Genomic DNA, 24,162 nt, shown 5'->3' with positions numbered 1-24,162 from the left:
AGGCCACAGCACCCACTGTGTGACACTATAAATTGCTAGTGCAGAAGAGAGATCATAACATTTAAGGATGATTGGAGTTGCATCTAATTAAGATTAAAAGTTTAAGAATGTGAAAACCCTATTTGTTTCAGGATATGAACATCATCTCCATTTTTGTGAAATAAGAATTTCTGGAAAATTACACAAAATTACCTGAAATTTTTATTTCACAAAAACGGAGAAGATGTTCTTGTCCTGAAAGAAAGAGGGTGTTCACAAAGGCAATATATCTATACAATTGATGACACAATTGAGGTTTTATCACAGTTAGAATTGTGTATTCAGACATTACTTGGCAATCAAAATGGTAAAAGAACTTGAGCAAGATCCCTTTAAGAAAAGGTAGCACAGACTGGGGATCTTTCATTTATTAAAAAGGGCAAACAAATTAGAATATAATAAAAAGATATAAAATTTGGCATAGTTTTAAAAAAACAGCTAGAGAGTCTTCTTTCTCCCATAATTATGTAACCAGGCTCAGCTATGAAGCTGAGGTAGGACGGGATTAATAGCAATTCACTCAAGTGAATTCTCTATGAAGTACAAGATGTTATAATGGCAATGAACCTGTTTAGCCTCCTGGGAAGATTAAACTAATTCATAGAGAATAAGTCTATTGATGCCAGCCATGTAAGTTGCTTGGATCTTCAGTCTCAGAGGCAGCAGGCCTCTCAATATGGGTTTTGAAGAACATAAGGTAGGTTCTTCCAACCTCATCCTGTTTGCAGACTTCCCACTGACATCCAGTTAATACTGAATATTATTTCTAATACATAAAGGTAAGGTTTCCCTCACACATATGTGCTAGTCATTCCCGACTCTAGGGGTGGTGCTCATCTCCGTTTCAAAGCCAAAGAGCCAGTGCTGTCCGAAGACATCTCCGTGATCATGTGGCCAGCATGACTAAATGCCAAAAGTCCATGGAACGCTGTTAACTTCCCACCCTATTTTTCTACTTGCATTTATATATGCTTTCGAACTGCTAGGTTGGCAGAAGCTGGAACAAGTAACAGGAGCTCACTCTGTTACGTGGCGCTCGGTATTCGAACAGCCGAACTGCCGACCTTTCTGATCGACAAGCTCACTGTCTTAGCCACTGAGCCACTGCATCCCTCTTCTAATACATATTGTACTTAATATCCAGCACAACTCACTATTAAATACAAGGTATGTCCAATTGGATTGTAACAGAATGTGCTGAATAATCCAGCAAAAAATAAATAGTGGTCCTATAATAGTTTTACATGTTTGAAATAACTAAAAAATAAATAATTAAACTTGATCATTGTGCTGTTAAGGAGGTGGTAGGGGGTACTGTAACACTTTACATATGGCTTTTAGCTAGTCCAAAGTTCTGTTATGGAGATTCACTACTGAGACAACTCTGCTGCTCAAAAATAAAACTTATCTTAAACTCATTGTGTTGATTATCATTAGGCTTCTGCGGCCAGTTCAAAGTGCTGTTTTTAACCTTTAAAATCCTACATGGTGCAGCACCAAGTTATATCAAGCAACACTTTGCTAGAATCTGAAGGCTTATTGTTCTTGGAAATTTTAATCTCCCCTCCTGACTAATTTTGAGCTGGGGTGCAACTCCAGAGTTCAAGTCCACCAGTGTAATTATGGACCTAACCTAACAGCTGGAGACATACATAGTAGATGTCACATCAACCACAACCCCTGGGCAGGGATGGGGAGAGCCTAATGCCATCTGGAAGGCCATTGTCATTTTCAGAGGCATGCTCCAAGATAATCTGATATAAAGACTTTTTTTATAAAGGTAGGTTCTGTGATTGCTACTGTCTATCCACCTTGCTCTTAGTCGTCTTCTTTTTCCTTCCAGCTTTCCCTGTGCTGTTGCCTTCTCCGGAGAGCTAAGCCTCTGTATAATGTGTCTGAAATAGAATAATTTGAGTCTAATCATTTGTGCCTTAAATGAAAACTTTGGGTTGATTTGTTCAATCATCCACTTGTTTATTTTATTGGCTGTCCATAGTATTCTCAGGAGTCTTCCAACACCAAAGTTCAAAAGCTCTTTCTATCTTACTCCTTCAAAGATCGATTGGGTATACTTTATGGACTTCACTTCTATAGAGTGTCATATGAAATACCATTCCTGTCACTGTTCCAATCTTTGTAGACATAGTCACATCACATCATCTGAATATCTTTTCCAAGGACTTTATGGCTGCTTTATGAAGTGCCAGTCTGTGGCATATTTCTTGATTGCTTGATCCTTTACAGCTAATGGCTGATCCTAAAAGGCAGAAGCTGTTCACTTCTTCAGTATCTTCGTCATTAGTTCAAAGGCTGATTGTACCTGTTGTCACATGTTTGTCTTTATACAGTATTTCATTTTAGTTCCATTTTTATCAAGCATTCCTTGATTTTTATCACAAGAGCTTGTGGATGTTTTATGTTTTTGTCTATCAGAGTAAGGTCATCAGCATAGCACAGGTCCCTTCAGTTTTAAAACCATGTTCATTTTCCAAGCCAACTTCCCTTAATATATATTCAGCATGAGTACATGAGTGGAGAGTATATGTCTTTGCCTAACACCTTTGCTAATCTGGAGCCCACCATTTTGACATGTTCTGTCTGTACCAGAGGTGGGTTCTTACCGGTTCTCACCGGTTTGGGTGAACCAGTAGTGGTATTTTGGCCTTGGTTGCAGAACTGGCAGTGACCCAGGCTGGCCGCGCCCCCGAACTAGTTCCCCAGTTGCCATTGCCGGCATGTTTTTTAGTACTTTTTTCATGTTCTGCGCATGCGCAGAACAATTTACAATCGTGCATGCACGAAGCAAACTGGCAGCAACACTGACAGCAACCCACCCCTGGTCTGAACCATATATAACTACCTGACTTGTATATAGGTTTCTCATGAGGACATGGACCTCTCCCTGCACTTGGATCTTAGCTCAGAGGATTTGGTCGTTTTCAGAGCAACACTGAATGATGAAACAGCATAAGAGTTTCATAGAGTGGTGTTATAGAAGGACAAATCGCAAATCCATGACAATCAAGGCCACAAAATGTAATTACTATGCTGCTTTTACTGCATTTACAGATTGCCATCCAGCAGCCTTGTTTAGAGTGCCTATCTCTGACTCCAAGAAGTTTATCTGATCTTCTGGTCCCTCTTAGAGTCAGGAAACCATTTACAGAGTGACTATTTGAGGCATCTATCAAATATATTTGCTTGTAGGAGGTGGGCCCTTGTTGCCGAATCCTGTGTTCTGCAGTGCATACTGGAAAGCTGGACATGTTGGCCACCTATTCAGGCTCTGGTGCCTCTGATTCTGAGTTTGAGGAGTTTGGTTTGCAGTTTAGTTTTTCTTTTTCTAGAATGTCTCTGGAAAGTGCTCATGATGGTAGTGGCTAGTCTCTCCATATAATGTGGTCTGTTCCAGCTGTTCTTTGAGATTTGCTATGATGTGCAGATATTTGTTTAATCTGAGATGTGCATCTGTGATCATGAGCTGCATCATTTTCACCTGCTTTTTGGGGCTACTTTCTATTTAGCTATGCCGTTGATGGGAGGTTTGTATTTGACACTGGTAGGGCATGCTGTTGTAGGCATTCATGCAGAAAGAAAAGTTGTTTCTTGGTGGAAGTGTGCCTGCAGGCAAATTTTTTCTCATTTCTGAAGCATTTGATGCCCCTATGGGATACTTATAAAGGATAATATTTGTAGCTCAGGATTGAAATGAAGGGCCCTTGGAGCTCTCTGAGGTTGTTTTGTTGCAGATATTTCATTACCTAAACTAGGTAACATCATCAGGGCTAGTACTAAATTTGCTTGGATTTGTTTTCACTGAATTAGACAGGTCCATTGAATTGGCTGAATTACATTCTAGTGTGATTATTTGGGGGAATTTAAGCCTTTTATTCCTAAGAAAGTGGACAGATCCTTGAAGCCAAGGTTTTTGCAAATGGTGTGGATTTCATCCTTAAATGAAGTGTGAGGCAGTGGTCTATCCTTTCATAAAGTAGTCATTGATGAACCTACTATGGGAAAGTCTATCTCCAGTTTTTTATTTCTAAGGAAATGTATTGTAAAAGGGGCTGGGTTGTAGCTTTCGACACGATGTAGGAAATTGATTATTTGGGTGCCTTCTTGTTGGGTATGGCTATACTGATGAGACAACATTGATTACACTAGTTGTAAACCTCTGGCAGGAACACAAAGGATGTGATATATTTATCTGTTCTTCCTTGGTCTTTAAATGACCTTCAATACCACAGAGAGAGGGAGGAAAATATTTATATAAAGTAAAAAGAAACATTCAAAAAAGAAAACAAACAACTTAAAAACCTTCTGGGACTCTTGGGTGGATTGTACTGAAATTATAGTACAGAAACACTACTTCCAAGCCTGCTCAATTTAAATAGTTTAAAAAAATAAAAGACATAAAAGACTACTATTATTTTAATTCAGATGAACCTGCACAATTAACTTCTTGAGAGCACAAGAATTCAACAGGTAATTTCACCCCAAAGAATTTGATTGATTTTCAGAGCATTTGCCACATCTGTTACAATTTTTTATTGGGATTTTCAAGGTGAATAATTCTTGTTTCACATGATTTTCACTTACCATCCTTTGTTCTAAAGTATCAAATATTTATGCAAATCTTTAAAACATTAATTCAAATTTTCCAATAAAGGTTTTATCTGCATAAATCCAGACATACCAAAAGTTGTAAAACACAGGAACAAACTTTTAGTGTGATAAAGAATCAGGCTTCCCGCCCCTCCCCCCTTTTTTCCCTTTTAAATTGTCTGTATTCTGTGTTCTGTTCTCTTTTTGTTTGGATTCTGTATTCTATTGACAGCTGGTATATGACTTAAATAAACCAATACCAGCAAGAGGTTTTTCTTGTTTTCTCTGCTTTCTTAGATTAGGACCCATAAGGTACCACTAGTAATTTAGACAAACAAATTTTGTTTTACCAATTTGGAAATAGAACAGTGAAAAGATATATTTGGGTTTATATGTCTTTTTAAAGAGGAGAAGTAATAGAAAGCAACTTGTACTCTGATCTTCTATCAAATTATATTCCATTGCTTATATTCATCAGAAGAAGAAAATACTGCCTTAATAAAACTAGTATTATCATATGGTTAATATGATATTCAGGTAGAATATCTGAAGAGTAGATTGACAACTCCTATGGGCCATTGCTAAAAAAAAGTCCCATGGTCTTATGGTTAAGGTGCTGGACTTGAAACTAGGAAAGTAGCATCTGGCATCAAATCTGTCTGGGTGCCTTTGGGCCAGTTGCACACTCTCAGCTCAACCTACCGCACAGGATGTTTGCTGTGTGGAAAACAGGAGCAGGGAGCATTTTGTATGCCATATTGAACTATAAGAAATAATGGTGAGATAAAAATCAAACACATAGCTTCAATAATAACTACACTAGGAGTACATGAGTTGTCTCTGAAATATCAAGCTTTATAATGATTTAGAAGAAAATTAAGAAATGTGTTTTAAACTTTTTTTATACCACTCTTAACCATGATATCAAGCTAGGTACCAAAGCAGGATAAATCCTTCAGGAACACCAACATGAAATTATCACGAGAGTTAAAGTTAAATCAGAATTATTATAATAAATGTTAAAATGTTTGGAAATATTTTTGCTGACATAAAAATGATAGACAACTGGAGCACGGCCTATTTCTTTTAGGAAGCAAGAAAATTCTTTAGATGATTTGTCAAACAAATGGAGAAAATCCTTGACAATATTTCTAAGGAATAACTAGAAAATAAAAATGCCTTTAGATATTTAAAGCCAAGTTTCAGTTGCTTTAAAAATAAAAGTCAGACTTGTTTCATTTCTAAAAAAACCTCTGACAGCTGAATTTCTTGCCACTTTGTGGTTGAAACATAGGAAAACCCTACAGTAAGCTCTTAAATAGGCATATTGGAATTAAAAACAAATTTCACAAATTATTTGCATATATATATATATATATATATATATATATGTATGTATGTATGTATGTATGTATGTATGTATGTATGTATGTATGTATGTTACAGTTCTACTAATAACTGCTAATATCAGCCTTTTCAAACCGATTAGCTTGCTCTTTAGATTGCTCTTCACTGATTTAATGGATTAAAGCACTTCATGCTACCACTTGAGCCTCTTACAATCATGATAAATCTAGAAAAAGCATGAAGCTCTGAATCTGTCCTGTGAGAGAATATGCAAAATTGCCAGAAGAGGTTGAACATGATACTATTTCCATAGGGGGGAAAGTTCTACTTATTTCTCAGCAGAACAGCTCCATTTTGCCAAGGCTCAAGTATAAATTTATTCAGTCTTCTAAATCATTTGTTGCTCTTTTTCATTTGATTCTGTCAGAACATTCTACCAAAAACAATTTTATGGCATTTTTTATGAGAATGCAGAAAGCAGAAATAATATGCTGTCACTCCTACTGTGAACTCATTTCCTCAGAAAATCTTCCAAAGTTACAGCACTGGTCTTTCCAGCCAGAATTATGTAAGTATATTTTGATTTAGAAACTTCTGGAGCACATAACTGCTTGGTGAAAACTGCTCATTTCATTTGAAAGCTGAAATGATCCATAAGAGAGCAATCATAAAGGTATATGCTTGGATTAAACACGGACACATTTGTGTGTTTCAAACTGGTCCCCTGTTGCATCCTAAAAACTTAAGTATGTTTTTTAACAGTACTTTTTGTACAACATACTGAAGAAATGTAACACAAACTTTTCCAACTTTGTCATAATGTAATCTTTAGTTTTGTTTTCAGATGCCTATCAAAATCCAGCAACTTCTGATACTTTAAGTACTAAGTAAAATAGATAAAGAAATGGAAAAACAAAGCACTGTACCCTGATAGATTGCAAACAAAGAACAATAACCAAAGAGAGGAAATGAAAATAGGGTTAACAGCTGTACAATAAATGCAAAAAGTACTTCCAACTTAATAAATAATCCAAAACAGATTTTAATCTTTTCAGTAGTTCACATATAAGAATTTTTAAATTTACAAATAAATTGTTAAAATCAGAATTACGTGATTTTATATATTGTAAAGCTTCAGAAATTTTTAGATTTTCTGTAATGAGCAAGATGAAAGTGTGCAATATTTTTTAAAAATGAAAATTATTTATTTATTAAGTTTATTGGCTGCCTGTCTTACCAGGGTAATTCTGGGTTGCTTAGAATATTAATACTTTATAAATAAGTAACAATTATATAATATGCTATTAAGCTAAGCAATTTCAATTAAAGGCAATACCAGAAGACTTTTTGCATTTATATAAAATGTGTGATTTAGAATTAGATTTAGAAATTTAGAATTACAGTGTGTATTTCAGAGGTGGGTTGCTTCCGGTTTGGCCCAATCAACCAGTAGTGGTGATTTGGCCTGGGTCGCAGAACAGACAGCAACCCGGGCTGGCCACAACCCCCAACCGGTTTCCCAGTCTCTTCTGCCGTTGCCGGCATATTTCTGCACATGCGCAGAACAATTTACAGTCAACTGTGCTTGCACGTGCAACGCACGGCAGGCACGTGAAGCGAACCGGTACCAACCAGTAGGGGAACCCACCCCCGGTGGGTTTCTTCATCAGTTCCTATACCATCAAATTATTCAGTAACAAAATGAGAGTACCAAAAATTCCAAATGCATAAATGGACAGGAAATAGAAAATTATCTCCACAGTGAAGAATATTGAAGTAATTTTGTATAGGGACATACATGTCTGTGTGCATGAATGCACATATATACTCATACACATGCTAATTTTTCATGCAGAAAATGCTGGGGATTATGATTGGGTAATACAGTATATACATTTGAAAAATAAGTTAAAAAATAAAATTAAACTTGAAACGCTCGGGCCAATTGTGGTTACTACACCCCCAAATGGTCATTATAAAACCAAAAAAGGTGCCAAACAACCCCCAAGGAGAGTTGAGAAACAGTCTGACAATGTAATGGGTAAGGCAGAAGTATATAAAATTATGCATAGTGTAGATAAAGTAAATAAAAAGTGTTGCCCTATTTTACAATACTAGAACTGATAGTTAAATTATGGAATGTGTTACAGTGTTATTAAATGTAATGGTTGCCAATCTCCCTACAATTTTGTAGTGTTTATTGGATAGCAGATGGACTATTTACTACATGTCCTTCTTTTGAATTTCTGTTAGCATCTGGAATATTCAAGCATATACTTAATTTTTGTTATGGAATACTGCTTATGGAATCCCATTGAATATATCATGTAAGTAACATTATGCTACAAATGTTAAAAAAAGTAAAAAATACAGAGTAAGAGTTTCACTTTTGAGATTAAACAATAGAGGCAAAAGGTGTTTTATATAAGATTATACATTTTAGGATGAATGTAGTAATTATAATGCAAGAATACAAGTATTAGATTAGATTTAATATAAAAATCATTATCTCAATGTACCCTGACGAAAATATATTGCACTAATATTCTCCTGCATTTAACTGTTTTCCATTCAATATGTTATATGTTATGGCTAGCCTAATAACAATATTCAATTCCTTTGCATATTTCCTGATCCTACGTAATAACCCTCTTACCCTTCTTAAGAATCCTGGGCGTGCAAAGAATGCAAAAATTAGATTTTTTGTACTTTTGATTAACTCTCTTGCAGATACAACTTTTATTCTTTGGCTTAAATGTAGATGAAATTAATAAGAAGCAAATGACTGACAGTCTGCTATTCATTCTGATTTAAATCCTGAAACAAAAAGACCACCTGAGGAAGAAGTGAATAATCTCAACGGGGCAAGGTCAAGTCAAAACATAGATATTCAGGTCAGCCATAGTTGCATACTCAGAATTCCAAACAGCTATGTGCCAAGAACAACATAATTGGAAGAACGTGTAATGCTAAAAAAAGAAATAACATGTTCAGTTCAGAAATGGCATGTTTGCATATAATATGTTTAACTGAGTGATATGTTCCTCTTAATTTACCATGCACATAAATTTGGTTTCCTAGTAAACAATTAACTACAATACAAATGCCTCCTAAAATACATTGGACTTGCCATTCTTGTTAAATTTATACTACATGAGAGAATGTATATATAAAAAGTTAAATAAATCAGTTTTATTTTGTTTTACCTCGTTATGTTGTACAAATAGGAACAACAGTAAAATATAGCCACATTGGTCTGTAATGATGCATAAGAGAGCCACACTTCTTGTGTTCTACATCCTACGTTACATGAAAGATACAATATTTTCACAAGGGTTTCCAAAAAGATCATGCATTGCTGCCTATTATTTAATCTTCTCTGAAAATCTTTATATTACTTTCTACTATAATGTAAGGCAGATCTTTACTTTCAGTGATGCATTTAGGGTACTCAAAAGTACTTCAGTGTCTCTTCAACATTGGGAATTGGCATCCAAAACTAGAGCCAATAGAGCAAATATCTTGTCTTCTATCATTCTTTGTAAACTCTAACATACCAATAGCATATAGGCTTGTAGTAATACTACCAGCAATTAATTTCAGTCAAAAATCAGATTACACATAGACTTCTAACATACATATGTGTCTTCTCCAGTCTGATGCGAATCTATTGGTTGAATGAAATATTCTTTATCAGATATTCTAATGTGTTACTTTTTTTCTTTAAAAATAGTCTTAAGCAGCATAGGGGAAGACGGCATTTTCCTGTTTTAAGTTTATTGCTATGCAGTTATTCTCACTGAAGAAGAAATAGATTGGGCTTGAGAATTCATAAAATATAAAATACATTCAAAACCAAGTAAAGATTATAAATCTGTCAGATAGTACCTCACAAAGGTACTATGAAAACAAAACAAATGAAGTAAATTATGGAATCACCCTGTGCACAGGACTGATGGAATAATACAAAAATCAAATAAAATACTCATTGTTTTCTCATTGTAATGATTGTAGATAAAAATGTTTTAGATAATAATCAAAAGATTTTCCGTTTTAAGATTCCAACCTTTTGTATATTAAGAATATTCTAGATATTCTAGACAAGAATAAGGTATTACCATAATTAAAGTATTAATAAAATCTTACAAATAAGTGTGGACTAATTTGGAATAAATTAAATAAGAAAATGAAGAAAATGGGCTTCAAAACATTTCAATATTTTAGGGTGACTTGCTGTAGTTAGAATGTACGTTTTTGCATGGCTTAACTTTTAATTTCAATGCCTCCCAGTAGTAATTTCAGATCAGTCTTCAACACATTGGCAAAGAAAAATAGAAAGCTTCTGATTCCATGCACAAAAACTGACAGTAAATAAAAGGATTTTATATAGACCTCAGAAACAAGAAGCTGAGGCATGCTCAACTTGTTAATATATCATGAAGCAGCACAGTTAGGAGATATGATTCCATTTATTATGGAAGAGTCTTCTAAACCAGTGGTCCCCAACCTTTTTATCGCCGCGGACCAGTCAGCCTTTGATAATTTTACCGTGGCCCGCTGAGCACGCGCAGGGGTGGGGGGGCGTTGTTCGCGATGACACATTGATTGCGTACCTGCGCGGGGCTCTCTTCCCTGGAGCCTTTGTGCACGGCCCAGGAGCTTTTGCGCACGGCCCAGGAGCCTTTGCGCTGCAGCGATCATGGCCCCCGGCCGCTGCAGCGATCATGGCCCCCGGCCGCTGCAGCGATCATGGCCCCCGGCCGCTGCAGCGATCATGGCCCCCGGCCGCTGCGCGGCCCGGTGCCAGGTACTCCACGGCCCGGCACCGGTCCGCGGACCGGGGGTTGGGGACCACTGTTCTAAACAATGGATTCATGTTTAAACTATGTTAGCGCCAGATACGTTTATAAATCAGTGGTTTTCTTCACCCAAAATATTTTTTCTAGAATAAAACAGATTGAAAATAGTTTTACCAAAGCAGGTAGTCAAACTGACTTAACTGTTCTAATACACAACTTATAATAGTTCATTTAGTAACAGTTCAAAGTTACAACAGCACTGAAAAAAGTGACTTATGACCATTTTTCACACTTATGACCGTTGCAGCATCCCCATGGTCACGTAATCAAAGTTTGGAAACTTGGCAATTGACTCATACTTTATGATGGTTTCAGTATCTTGGGATCATGTGATTGATTACCTTTTGCGATCTTCTGACAAACAAAGTCAATGTGGAAGCGATTTACTTAACAACCATGTTACTAATGTAACAATTGTGGCAAGAAAGGTTGTAAAATGGGGAAAAATTCACTTAACAAATGTCTCACTTAGCAACCAAAATTTTGGGCTCAATTGTATTCATAAGTCAAGGACTACCTGTAATATGTATTAGGATGATTAATATGATTACATATTGTTGGTATTTAACTTCTGTTAGGGAAAATTGTTCTTCCAAATGTTGGAAAAATTGTCAAAAAAGACTTAGTTTTTCATTTGTCATGGTTATATGATAGTTACACCCTTTTAACATAAATATTTTGGGAAAATAAGTACCATCTCTAAAAAAAAGAATTGAATACTTCTCAGAGCTAGGCTTACTGCATTTATTTATTGGACAATTTGTAAGCTTAAAAATAAGAAACTTATTTATTTAATTTTAGCTGTCAAAATACTAATTTTGCAACTTTGGAAAACTCTAGATAACACACCGAGTTGTGGATTAATGAATCCTCTCCAATTGCTTCATTAAAAAAAATTCAAATTTAAATTAATGAGACATCAGATGCAAAACTGCAATTTTATCCAAACAGTGGGTGGATTTTATAGTTTAGCTCAATGGACTATAATCTATTGTAATTTATAAATATATAATTTTCATATATATATAGTACCTGTCTATTATATAACAATAGATTTCCTTGATACTTTCCATATTTTTTTCTGTTTTCTCTTTGATGTATCTTTGATTTATGTAAATGTAATTATCTGATTTGTTTGGTTAAAACTAATAAAAAAGTAAAAAATGATTGTGACTATGAATATGAAAAGATATTTATCCTAAATGGAATATTCAAAACAAAACAAGGAAAAAAGTATGTAAATCTTTGTGTCTCAGGTTCATCTGCTGCCAATTAATACATAAAAGTACCTGCCTTGTTATGAGCAAAATGAGTGTAAAGGGAAATTCAGCTAAGTATCTTAGACCGTATTTAAAAGGTACATAGAAAGGAAGTGGAACCACTCATAATGGTGTTGTATGAGTATGTTAGCAGGTTGAATGTTCTGTGGAATTGAGAAGAATTTACCACACATTTCGTCTTGCAGATCCAAACTCTTTCATGCCTATAAACAACACACCTTCATCTCACTATATTTGTACAACTGCAGTGAATTAAATATGTATGTGATGAAATAATGAAGTCAAAGGGAAGGAACTCTTTTATTCAACTGAAAATAACCACTTATTTAATTTTAGGGGGGGAGGGGTGTTCAGCAGAAAATGGGAAAGCAACTGGGAAGTAGGAATAAGGGATGGACTGAGGATCTTTCAAGGGCAAAGACAATGCTCCTCAGTTTGCTTTAATAGCAGGGGGATTATTTCATTTTGACATTCATGGATAAATAGACTAGGCAAGATAAGCTGTAGTTCACTGAAGCAGCCTGTTTAATTGCAAAGAGGTAATTTGATTTCTGAAGTGGGTTTAATCAGATGTATGTGGCAAGCCATTTGCAATTTTGCAGAATAGGCTCTTAAAGATCTGCTTCACTGATCATAGCAGCAGCAACAAGAAAAGAAGCAGCACCAGCAGCAATATTATGAATTATGAAAAATATCAAGCCAGAATGAAAACTGCCGGTCAAACATCCCCCACCCACCAGAAAACTACAGGAAGTACCCACCCACATACACACAGAGGCAGATACAGACTGAGGGAAGTTGCTTTGGGTTCATTAGTCCCACTAGCCTCAACTCCCAGCATTTCCATCCCCTTCTTGGGAACTGAAAATTGTCCACTTAAGATAGCACTTCTGATAGAAGGTCATGTCCAAAAGCAGTGATATGCCGTTTTGTCACATTTGCTCTTAGTTGATGAATACTTATATGTCAGCATTCACTGTACATGTGTGTGGAATTAAGGCCGATGAATTGGTTTTGTAGAAAAACAGGTTTCCCTTTGACCTTACCATCAATCAACACACTTGAATAAGTATATATTCAACAAAACTGCATTGAACTGGAAAATGCTAAGGAGACAGCCAAGATTCTTTAGAAAGATCTGTTCGTTTCCACTTTCAGAAGATTGGCCAGTAGTGGTAACATGACACGGATTGAAAAACAGAATGACTGTCACAGGATCAACTTCAGCAGTCATCCATTCTGCTTGAAATACAGTTCAGAACCCTTTCAAAAACTCTTGAGTAAATATATTGTTACAAATTTTGTGAATGAAATAGAAGTATCACACACACACAGACACACACACACACACACCCAAATAATGTATTTGTATTGTGATGTATGTTTCACCTGCTAATATTAAACAATATTTAATTTACTTTTAGATTGGGATTATTTATATATCCTCGACTGGAATTAACAGAAGTAATGTGAGAAATCGTTTACTTCAGTAAATATATTTCTATCAAATATTAGCTTAGCTTGTTTAGTTCAAATTAATTGGAATATGGTCTTGTCAAATTCCAACCACTTTTAATTAGACTTCTGCAAAGAAAGCTAAAGTAGCACTTTCGAGGATTTTTCAATACAATCTTCCCAATCTCATGGTAGGCAATACTGTCTTGGATTATTTTTCTATCGTTTGTTCATGGCATACTTCCTCATCCAAATGTATACAGTTGATGTAATACACAGTGAAACCCTGTCACTACTAAGGTTTCAGCACTAGAGGGCAGAATAATAATTTTACCTTGTCAAGGGTATCAATCATCTACATCTTCAAGAGTGTGTTTTTATACACCTCCCTTGTGCTTTTCCTTGCATTTCCTTTCCCATCAAAGGCTTTTAAACTGATTTGCAGAAACTTCCTGGTTGAGACAGTAAGCACCTCCACCCTGTCCCAATTGCAGGGAAAGGGAGAGGCCGGGAGAGGAGGGCAAGACTAACCGGAAGTGCGTGCAAGTGAGATCTTAATCTCTTCATTGTGAATACAGAAAACATCCTCAATAGATCTGTTCTTTGATGGCAATTCCCTCGCTACTGTGAGCTGACCTTGTGAATCCTGAGGCTCTGTCAGTCATTTCATTAGCAGCAAAATGTTCTGCAACCCATTTACAATTTCATTAAAGTAACAGCTGATGACCACTTTCAGCAGTGTAATTTTGTTGATCTATCACCAACACTGTACTTCAGCTCTAAGTCATAATTCTTATTTAAAGGCTCATCACCAATTTATCAGGCCAAGGATTCAATTGCTGATGTTTCACAGCCCTCTTGTTCTGATTCTCCTAAACATGCTCAGCTACAGCACTGGGACCCACACATTGATAAAATCATCATGGGTAAATCAGCTGTTTCATTGAAATGCCTGGGGGGGGCATCTTCTTGTACATTAAGTTGGGGTCAGCAATCCTATTAGGCAATTGCTTTTTTTTAGTATCAAAACTGCAAAATTTTGGCTCAGTTTGGTGAGCATCTCAGTCTCGGTCTCAGTCTCGGTTTACTCTCGGTCTCTTGTGATGACATCATCGTCATCATCATTTTAACCATTGTCAATCCATTGCAGCATAACACATTTCCAACCCATACGGTTCTGAGTTTCCTTTTGCCAATTGAGCCTGCAGTACTTGCTGATGTCATTGATCCATCTTTTTTTAGGTCTCAGACTTCCATAATAATGTCAGTCTTGCTAGACTTTTTTTTTTAATGGGGGGATTATGAGGTTTCACCATTATGGAGGTGTCTTTTGTGATTATAATATGGGTCAAATGTGCACCATGATACCAACGACTGTTCTGTGGAAACGATCTGCATTTCCTCAGTCTAACTTGTTCTAATTTACCCATTGCTGGTAGATTTAGCACAGTCAGAAAATCTTTTAAGAAAATGGTTATGTAAAATAGTTGCGCAGGGAGAAAGCAGGCACTTCTGACTTGAGAAGCTGTAGTTACTCTGGCAGATTATCAACCTAGAACTGCTTGAAGATTTCCCCTAGCCATTCCCTCCCTCTGAAGAGAGGAAGCAAATCAAGAGAAAGGAAAGCCTTTAGCTGGAAAGAGTCTTGCTTCTGGCTGGGCTTTTTCTTTCATCTTCTGGCAGCTTCTCTTCCTTCAATAAACACCGGAAAGCTGCAGCAGGAGAAGGGGGGGGGGGGGGGGAAGCCCAGTCAGCAGCAAAACAATGCCATGTCTCCTTTTTTGAAACAAGGGCCTTTTATTTCTCCTCTCTGTTTCCTGGAACAGTAGAACAAGGTGGGAGCTTCAGTTTCCCACTTCAGACCTCTTGACCCTTCCTTACTCCTGGGATAAATGTGGGAAGAAGGCCTTGGGAATTCTAAGGAACAAAGTTTGGCCTCTCCCACCCCCCACCCCCCAGCCAAGGCCACAAAAGGCAGCCCACTTCCTCATTCTGAAGCCCATGAGCATTCTTGAAGAAAAGCTGCAAGAACGGCTGAAGATCCTGTTGGAGGTCCTGCACAAGAGTAGGATGAGAAAGCAGCACAAAGAAGGACTCCATAGACTTACATTAGAGATCAAAGTTTGTGGTAGCTAAGAGAATTAGACTGCAACTCTGTGATAAAGGAAAGTGAGGTTTTACACTTAGACAGGGAAAAGCAAATAGAATAGGTGGTACCTGGCTCAATAGCAGTAACTGTGAGAGGGAGCTAGGAGTTCTAGTAGACAACCACTTAAGTATGAGCTCACGGTGTGCTGCAGCTGCCAAAAAAAGCCAATGCAGTTTTAGACTACATCAACAGAGGAATAATATCAAGATTATGTGAAGTATCAGTACTGTTATATACTGCACTGATAAGACCACACTTGGAATACTGCATCCACCATAATACAAAAAAAAAAAAGATTCTAGAAAGAGTGCAGAGAAGAACAACAAAGATGATTAGGGGCTGGAGGCTAAAACATGATATATGATTGGAGAAGCTGGATAGGTCTAGTTTAACATTGAGAAAGACTAGGGATGAAAAGAGCTGATGTGGTTCCCATCTTCAAAAAAGGAAAAAAAATACATCCAGGAAACTACAGACCTATCAGCCTGACCTCAATACCAGGAAAGATTCTGGAAAAGATAATCAAGCAACGAATTAGCGAACACCTAGAAGTAAACAAAGTACCGGTAATAGCCAAAAGCCAACATGGGTTTGTCAAAAACAGATCATGCCAGACTAATCTTATTGCATTATTTGACAAAAGGGACAAAATTAGTGGACCAGAGGAATGCCATCCATACTTACTTGGACTTCAGTAAGGCATTTGATAAGGTAGACCATAACCTACTACTAGATAAAGTAGAAGAATGTGGGTTGGACAGCATCACCACCAGATGGATTCGTAACTGGCTGACCAACCGCACTCAACGTGTAGTCCTCAATGGAACTGCATCTTCATGGAGGGAAGTATTCAGTGGAGTACTCCAAGGCTCTGTTTTAGGCCCAGTACTCTTCAACATCTTCATCAATGATTTGGATGAGGGAATAAATGGGGAACTCATCAAATTTGCAGATGACACCAAGCTGGCGGGAATAGCCAACACTCCAGAAGATAGGCTTAAAATACAGAAGAATCTTGACAAACTTGAAAATTGGGCACTATCTAATAAAATGAAATTCAATGGTGAAAAGAGTAAGGTTCTACATTTAGGCGAGAAAAACAAAACACGCAGGTACAGTACAGGTGGTACCTTCCTCAATAGTAGTAACTGTGAGAGGGATCTTGGAGTCGTAGTGGACAACCATTTAAATATGAGCCAGCAGTGTGCAGCAGCTGCCAAAAAAGCCAACACAGTTCTAGGCTACATAAACAGAGGGATAGAATCAAGATCACATGAAGTGTTAATACCACTTTATAATGCCTTGATAAGGCCACACTTGGAATACTGCATTCAGTTTTGGTCACCGCGATGTAGAAAAGATGTGGAGACTCAAGAAAGAGTGCAGAGAAGAGCAACAAAGATGATTAGGGGACTGGAGGCTAAAACATGAGTAATGGTTGCAGGAACTGGGTAGGTCTAGCTTAATGAAAAGAAGGACTAGGGGAGACATGATAACAGTGTTCCAATATCTCAGAGGTTGCCACAAAGAAGAGGGAGTCAAACTATTTTCCAAAGCACCTGAGGGCAGAACAAGAAGCAGTGGGTGGAAACTAATCAAGGAGAGAAGCAACTTAGAACTGAGGAGAAAGTTCCTGAACAGAACAATTAATCAGTGGAACAGCTTGCCTCCAGAAGTTGTGGATGCTCCAACACTGGAAGTCTTTAAGAAGATGTTGGATAGCCATTTGTCTGAAATGGTGTAGGGTTTCCTGCCTAGGCAGGGGGTTGGACTAGAAGACCTCCAAGGTCCCTTCCAACTCTGCTATTGTATTGTATTGATATTATAGCAGACTTCAAATATTTGAGAAGCTATCACAAAGAAGGGGACAACATATTATCCAAAGTACCTGAGAGCAAGATAAGAAGTAACAGGTGGAAATGTATCAAAAAGATATCCAACCAAGAACTAAGAAGAAATTTCCTGACACCGAGAACAATTAATCAGTGGAACAGCTTGCCTTTAGAAGTGGGTGCTCCAAAACTGGAGATTTTAAAAAAGAATTGGTATTTATCTGAAATGGTATTGGACCATGATGGCTAACCTATGGCATGCGTACCAAAGGTGGCATGCAGAGCCCTGTCTGAGGACACGCCTGAGTGCCGGAACCCAGAAGAGAGCTGCTGGCCGGTGTGCATGCACACGACAGAACCAGTGGTGGGTTTCAAAAATTGTTCGAACCTACTGTGGGTGTGGCCAACTTTGTGGGAGCGGCTTGCCACCCATGTGACCGGATGGGAGTGGCTTGCCGCCCATGTGACCAGATATGAAGATGCCGACGACACTTGTCAGAACCACCTTAAATTACCTCACACACAGCACTGGCATGCATAACAATATGATGTAAACTTGTTTTTTAAAAGGCATCTTTGATTTGCATTAAAACAACTTCAACGCACGCAATGTTCTGATTGCACCACAAACACAGTAGTCATCCTTACCTTTCAGTAGATTTGACGAACCGGTTCTACCGAATAGGTGCGAACTGGTAGGAACCCACCCCTGGACAGAACCCAGAAGAGCAGCTGATCCCCACATGCATGTGCACCAGCCAGCTGCTCTCTTCCGGGTTCAGGCGTATGCTCTAGTTTCGGCAATCAGTGCCAAAAAGGTTAGCGGTCACTAGTATAGGGTCTCCTGCTTAAATGGGGTTGGATGAAGACCTTCAAGGTTTTTTCCAACTGTTGTTCTGTGTTTTGGGCTCAAATAGGATACTGTGGCTCTTACCCGCCAAGTGTAAAAAAATCTGTGGAAGGAGGATTTACCCTTAATGAAAAATTCAGCTAAAGATAAATTGATAAATGGCAGAAAATAGTTAAAAGAAAAAAAAACTGTAATCTCTGAAGTCAGCTCAATAGTGTTGGTACTGATTAATCAGCCTAATTTAACTGCAATAAGAAAATTGACCCTAACAACAATACTATTCTTTTTTTTAAGTTTTTATTTTACACACATAAACACATCAACAAAAACAAACAAATGACTTAAGACAACATAGGAACAAAAAGTTCCATCATATATCATATAGCAGTTCCGTATCGGTTTCTTTGCAATTAGTGTTTTCCCTTTCTATACCTTTCTATCTTACATTCATGGTCTCTTTATTCGTTATCCATTTTTATGTACAATTCTATATTTATTTATACTTAGCTATTTATAACCAAAGATTGTTTATCTATAATGTGCTATATATTCTTACTATCATTTATTCTCTTACATACATTTCTAGGTATACATTCACATGGTTATTCTTTTTCTTTGCCAATCCTATACTATTGTTATTCCATTTAAGAGATTATAGGGTACAGTTTGGATTGTATTGTTTATCATCCCTAGCATCTGTTATGACACCACCTTATTTTCTCTTTCTTTTCTTTTCTCTCTCCCTTCCTTCTCTACTTCCTTCCTTCCTCCTCTCCTTCCCCTTCTTTCTTCTCTTACCTCTCCCCTACTCTTACCCTCTCTCTTCCCCTTCCTACCTTCTCTCCTTCTCTTTTTCTCCCTTCCTCCCTCCTCTCCTTCTCTTTCTCTCCCTTCCACCCACCTTTCCTTATCTCTTTCTTCTTCCCTTACCTCTCCTCCACTCTTCCTCTTCCTTTCCTACTATCCCTCCTTCTTTTTCTCTCCCTTCCATCCTCCTTTCCTTTCCCTTCCTTCTTCCCTCCTTTGTCTACTTCCTTCCTCCTCTCCTTCCTTCTTCCCTCTCTTTCTTTTTCTAGTGTAACAACAATACTATTCTTTCTAAATCCACTTGCAAGATTTTTTTTATCATCTTTTTATTGTCTTTATGTTTCTTAGTAATTGCCATCACAAGGGTTAGGTAGATGGCTCTCATAATCTCTCAACAGAGATGGCCTAGAAGGGCTGCTGTAATTTCTTACTAGGCTGAAGTCTTGGTTCTCCATGTTAATTTAGGCAAAAAACAAATGAACACTCCATCCCAAGTCTAGATAACAACAACAAAGCAACCAAGTTATCCTTCTGCCAATAACATGTAATAATGAGAAGGATAAATGAGCTCAGGTGAAATTCAGGTTACATTACATTCAGCCATAAAGTTTATTGTGGCAAGTTGTTCTCTTTAGATAATATTCTAGTTATATACTTTTTTGTTTTGCAGAAGATTTAAAAAAAACATTGCAAACAGGTGCAAGATGATACATTTTTAATTGTTTATCTTGGGTGTAATTATATCCCTGAAGTTATAGATGTTACCGTCTTTTATTCAACGCACATCAAAGAGTCCAACATGACACTGACTAAATGTTTCCTATGCTTTCTACATATTGGATTAGCAGCACCTAATCTGTTGTCCAAATCTTAGAAAGAGGGACCTGCAGACATTATGGTTCCACCTCTTTTTCAACTGTGGCTTTAGTTGAAGCTTGCAATGAGCATGTGATGGTACACTTAGTTCAGATCATGCCTATAGCAATAGCACTTAGACTTATATACCACTTCATAGTGCTTTACACCCTCTCTAAGCAATTTACAGAATCAGCATATTGCCCCCAACAATCTGTGTCCTCATTTTACCGAGTTCGGAAGGATGGAAGGTTGAGTCAACCTTGACCAATGGGACTCGAATTGCCAAACTCCTGGTAGATGGCAGCCAGCAGAAGTAGCATGCAGTACTGCATTCTAACCACCCTAACCCTAACTCAGGGGTAGGATTCTACTGGTTAGGGTGAACTGGTAGCTCCGACTATCAGTTGGGACCGAACTGCGCTATACTTACCTGTATTTCCTTTTTCAAAGCCCAGCTGATCGGCACAGCTGAGTGGATTGCTGCATCTCAGTTGTTTCTGTCGCCAGGAGTGATGCAGAAGGTGAGTTTTCTGTTAACTGTGCACACGCACTCAGCGAACCAGTTGTTAAACCGGTAGAATTCCACTCCTGCCCTAACCCTAATAAACCTCTTTGTGTTCTTGGATCCTGGAGGCTGTTCCTTGTTTTTTTAGAACAGCTCATGGAAATGAAGCAAAACAAGAGATGTTTAAAATATTTGCTGGATGAAGAACAAAGACCAAGTTCAACTGAGCACAGAAAATAGCCTGTATTAAAGGCTACCTTGTGGCGATAAGGATAGCAAAAAAATGCTTATTATAAACATGCCTTTACTGCAGATAACTATCCAGAGACTATGTTCTAGCTGATGTGGTCCCCTTCTTGGAAAACTTTGGGGGCCTGTTGAGAGGATTATGCAAAGTGTTGTATAAAATTAGTTGGATCTGTTCAGAGTTAGACTCCAGCTGTGCTAGTCCTGTGGAGATGATCTGGGATGGGTCATCCTGGACTCGCAGCTCCTACTCAAAGCTATAGATATCTTAGAATACCAGTTCCACCCACAGGTCTGTTTGATTTTCTATTCAATGAATAAATGTCTAACATGGGTATATTTCTATTAATACATACAGTGTATTCTAGATATAATAGGTATCTAGGCTTACAAAAACCAGTAGGGCTTTTTTGTTAACTGATTTTACAGCTTTCAGCAAAAGCTCTAAATCTGTAAGTGTGATGAAAAACAAAACCAGCTCTCAAGAATCTGCAAAATAAAAAATGAGGAAAAAAGAGACATGGGTGGGGCAGAGGAATAGGATTCCTTTCATGTGTTTTAAACTACTGTTATGAATGATGGGTGCCAGGGTGGAGACAGTTAATATAAACTAATATCAGTCTGTTGATTTGACTCCTTATCACATTATAAGAATCTGCCTTCTTCAGATTTGATTCCAAATGGTGCTTCCGAGCAACCTTGCAACTCTAGGAAAATATATGATTGTTTTAGAGAATTGCTACCTGATGCCCCATAACACCATTGCGGATTTAATAAAGCATTGCACATCTCTAAAATGTACCCTTCACTTGTATTTCAGAGACCCAAGGGAGTAATCCACAATGAATTTCATAGCTTCGGAGAATGTTCCCCCCACCGTCATCATTTTTGTTTCTACTTAAGCTGATTTTTAAAGCTACAGTCATTCTAACTCAATATGGACCTATTGCAGATCAGTGGTTTTTGTATTTAATATATATGAGTTTATATAAAGTAATTACGCAGTCACTCACTGCAATAAGTAAATCCATTTATAAACATGAAGAATCAACATTACCTGAATCAACCATCTTGATAGCAATGCAGGCACTAACATTTCACTGAACAGGAAGGCATTAAGGGCTGCAAACTTACATGTAACATTTGCATGTTCTAATTTATACAGAGTTGCACAAATTTAGAAATAATTACTATAATCATTGCAATTACAAATACAATAATCTCCTAATCGTGGGGAAGACTACCATAAAATGACCTGTACAACTGTTCTGTTTGTTCTCTGGATGTTAATTGTTTACCAGCAACCTCAGGGCCTCCAATCCATCCTTAGATTTCTTCTTTAATCAGACTGTTTCAAACACGGGGCTGTCTGCAGCTGGCCCTTCAAGTGGAGGACTGCCTTTTGTAAAATACTGTGCACTTCCTCTCTTGTTGGCAGAAGCAAATTTATTAAACACAGTAAGTCATTTCCAGTTTCACAGCAAGATTTTAATGCATGCCTGTGATGGTGGGATCTTTTCCTGTCTATTGAAGAGGGAAGGAAACTGAGTTGATTTAAGTGAAGAGTGCCAAATTAATGTACCTGAACACAATACCAATGGGACAGTGTGTATTTTAAATGGTGACTCGGTTGCCACTCCTCTCACCCTGTCTAGATTTAGTTTATATTTGCAATCAGATAAAAAGCAAACCAAAGCATTAACTCAAATATCAAATCAGAGCAAAAAAAAATGGATTTAGGTGTGAAGCAGGGACATGGGAATCAGATTCATAAGAAGGCAGGGCTGTTGGCCCTTTCACGTTAACACAGCAGATAGCATTTTATTCAATGGAGCGAGTTTGCCCAGCGGGCTCTATCAGTTGGCTGTTCCTCTTCTGTTAAGAAAAAAATGAGGCTGCCATCTTTTGCCCTGTGCCATCCTAATTCTGGCAACTGTATAGTGCCATCCCTAATTTGCATTAGTTATCCCAGTCAAGTTCCTTGTTGCAGTTCTGATTGACTCTCTTTAAATTATTTCCCAAATGCTATTTTTATAAATACATGTCAACCCAGGCAGGAAAATCAGAAATGCCAGCCATCAGTGAAGGTCTCACTGAGCTCCAGTGTGCCCCTGACACATGACACTATTACAAGTCTCAGACAGAGCCAAGTTAAATAATATTGAGCCAGACCTATTTATAACTCCTTTCACCAGATCCACATGAGACTCGAACAGAGAAAATACTGCTTTGCCTTTGATTTTACTCCCATTTGCACTGCTCTCCCTCCTGTCTCATTTCTCTTAAGACTCATAAACCACAAAAACAGAAGAGGGGACAAAACAGGTAAATATGCATTTTAAATATATAGATCAAAGGATCAGTGGGAGCTCAGGTTTCACGGATGGCTGTGAAGCTGAATATTGAGTTGGGTGATTGTGTGATATTGTTATATAAGTTGGGAGTAGGAGGCTTTAGTTAGGCCTTAGGAATACTTAGAGGTAAGGGTTTGCATTATTTTCAAGAATAAGAGTGCTGTTGGCTTGCAGCATGCCTTTATATCTATCTATGGGATTCTTAGCACAAAATTAGTTCATTGTACATAAATACAAATTAGCATTGCCCTTTAAATGTTGCCAGTTGCCTATAATAGGTCATAATCGGTGCTTCTATGAGGCTGAAGAATTATCAAACTAAGGAGAACTTGTTCCCTATAGAAAAAAGGTTTCAAACAAAGAAGCAGGTTGGAAGGTTAGGAAATGAGCATTATTTTCATAAATCATGCTCTGAGGGGGGGAAAAAATCAATCATGACCATGAAGTTATGACTATAATTTGAACCATAACTCTGCAAGGTAAAGATTACAATGTAAATGTGACATAGCATTAATTGCTAAATTGCTGAGAGTGTAAATTGTATGAAGATTATTTAATACTGCTAAAATAATTAAAGAAGCCTATAAAATGGGCACCATAAAGAACCACAAAATGGGGTGTCCCCCTCCCCAAGGCTGGTTTCAGCTGTTATTGGTTGAGGGGGGAGATTGTTTCCTGGCCTCTGTTTTATGAGGTGATGTAAGGTTGTATTCTCCCCCCCTCCTTTTCAGGATCTTTATGAATTGGGTGAGGTCATCAGCCAGTTGGGGGTTCAGTATCATAGATACCTTAATAACGTTCAATTATGTCTTTCAACCCTGAATCAGTCAAGTCAGATTTTTCAAGATTTATGCCTAGACGTTGTGTGGGTTTGGATAGAGAGAATCTATTTTCAACTCAGTCCTCCCAAGAATACAGAATAACAGAATTTGGTAGGGACCTTGGAGATCTTCCAGTCCAACCCCTTGTTGAAGCA

At 37.6% G+C, this 24,162-nt stretch overlaps 2 protein-coding genes across 3 annotated transcripts in view; one reads left to right on the top strand and one right to left on the bottom strand.

Annotated features, from left to right (window-relative positions):
- The window catches only part of MGLL (monoglyceride lipase), a 162,806-nt gene that overhangs the window by 93,946 nt on the left and 44,698 nt on the right, over positions 1 to 24,162 (bottom strand). The gene's annotated exons all lie outside the window — the stretch shown is intronic.
- KBTBD12 (kelch repeat and BTB domain containing 12) overlaps positions 23,011 to 24,162 on the top strand; it is a 66,471-nt gene continuing 65,319 nt past the window's right edge. The window contains exon 1 of the mRNA XM_032210086.1: positions 23,011 to 23,157. The gene's annotated coding sequence lies outside the window, so the exon portion shown is untranslated. The remainder of the gene's footprint in view (positions 23,158 to 24,162) is intronic.

The sequence above is a fragment of the Thamnophis elegans genome, chromosome 2 (genome assembly GCF_009769535.1).
Source record: "Thamnophis elegans isolate rThaEle1 chromosome 2, rThaEle1.pri, whole genome shotgun sequence".
In the NCBI taxonomy this organism is placed as follows: domain Eukaryota; kingdom Metazoa; phylum Chordata; class Lepidosauria; order Squamata; family Colubridae; genus Thamnophis; species Thamnophis elegans.
The sequence above is the reverse complement of the archived record's forward strand: the minus strand, read 5'-3'. Positions and strand labels throughout refer to the sequence as shown.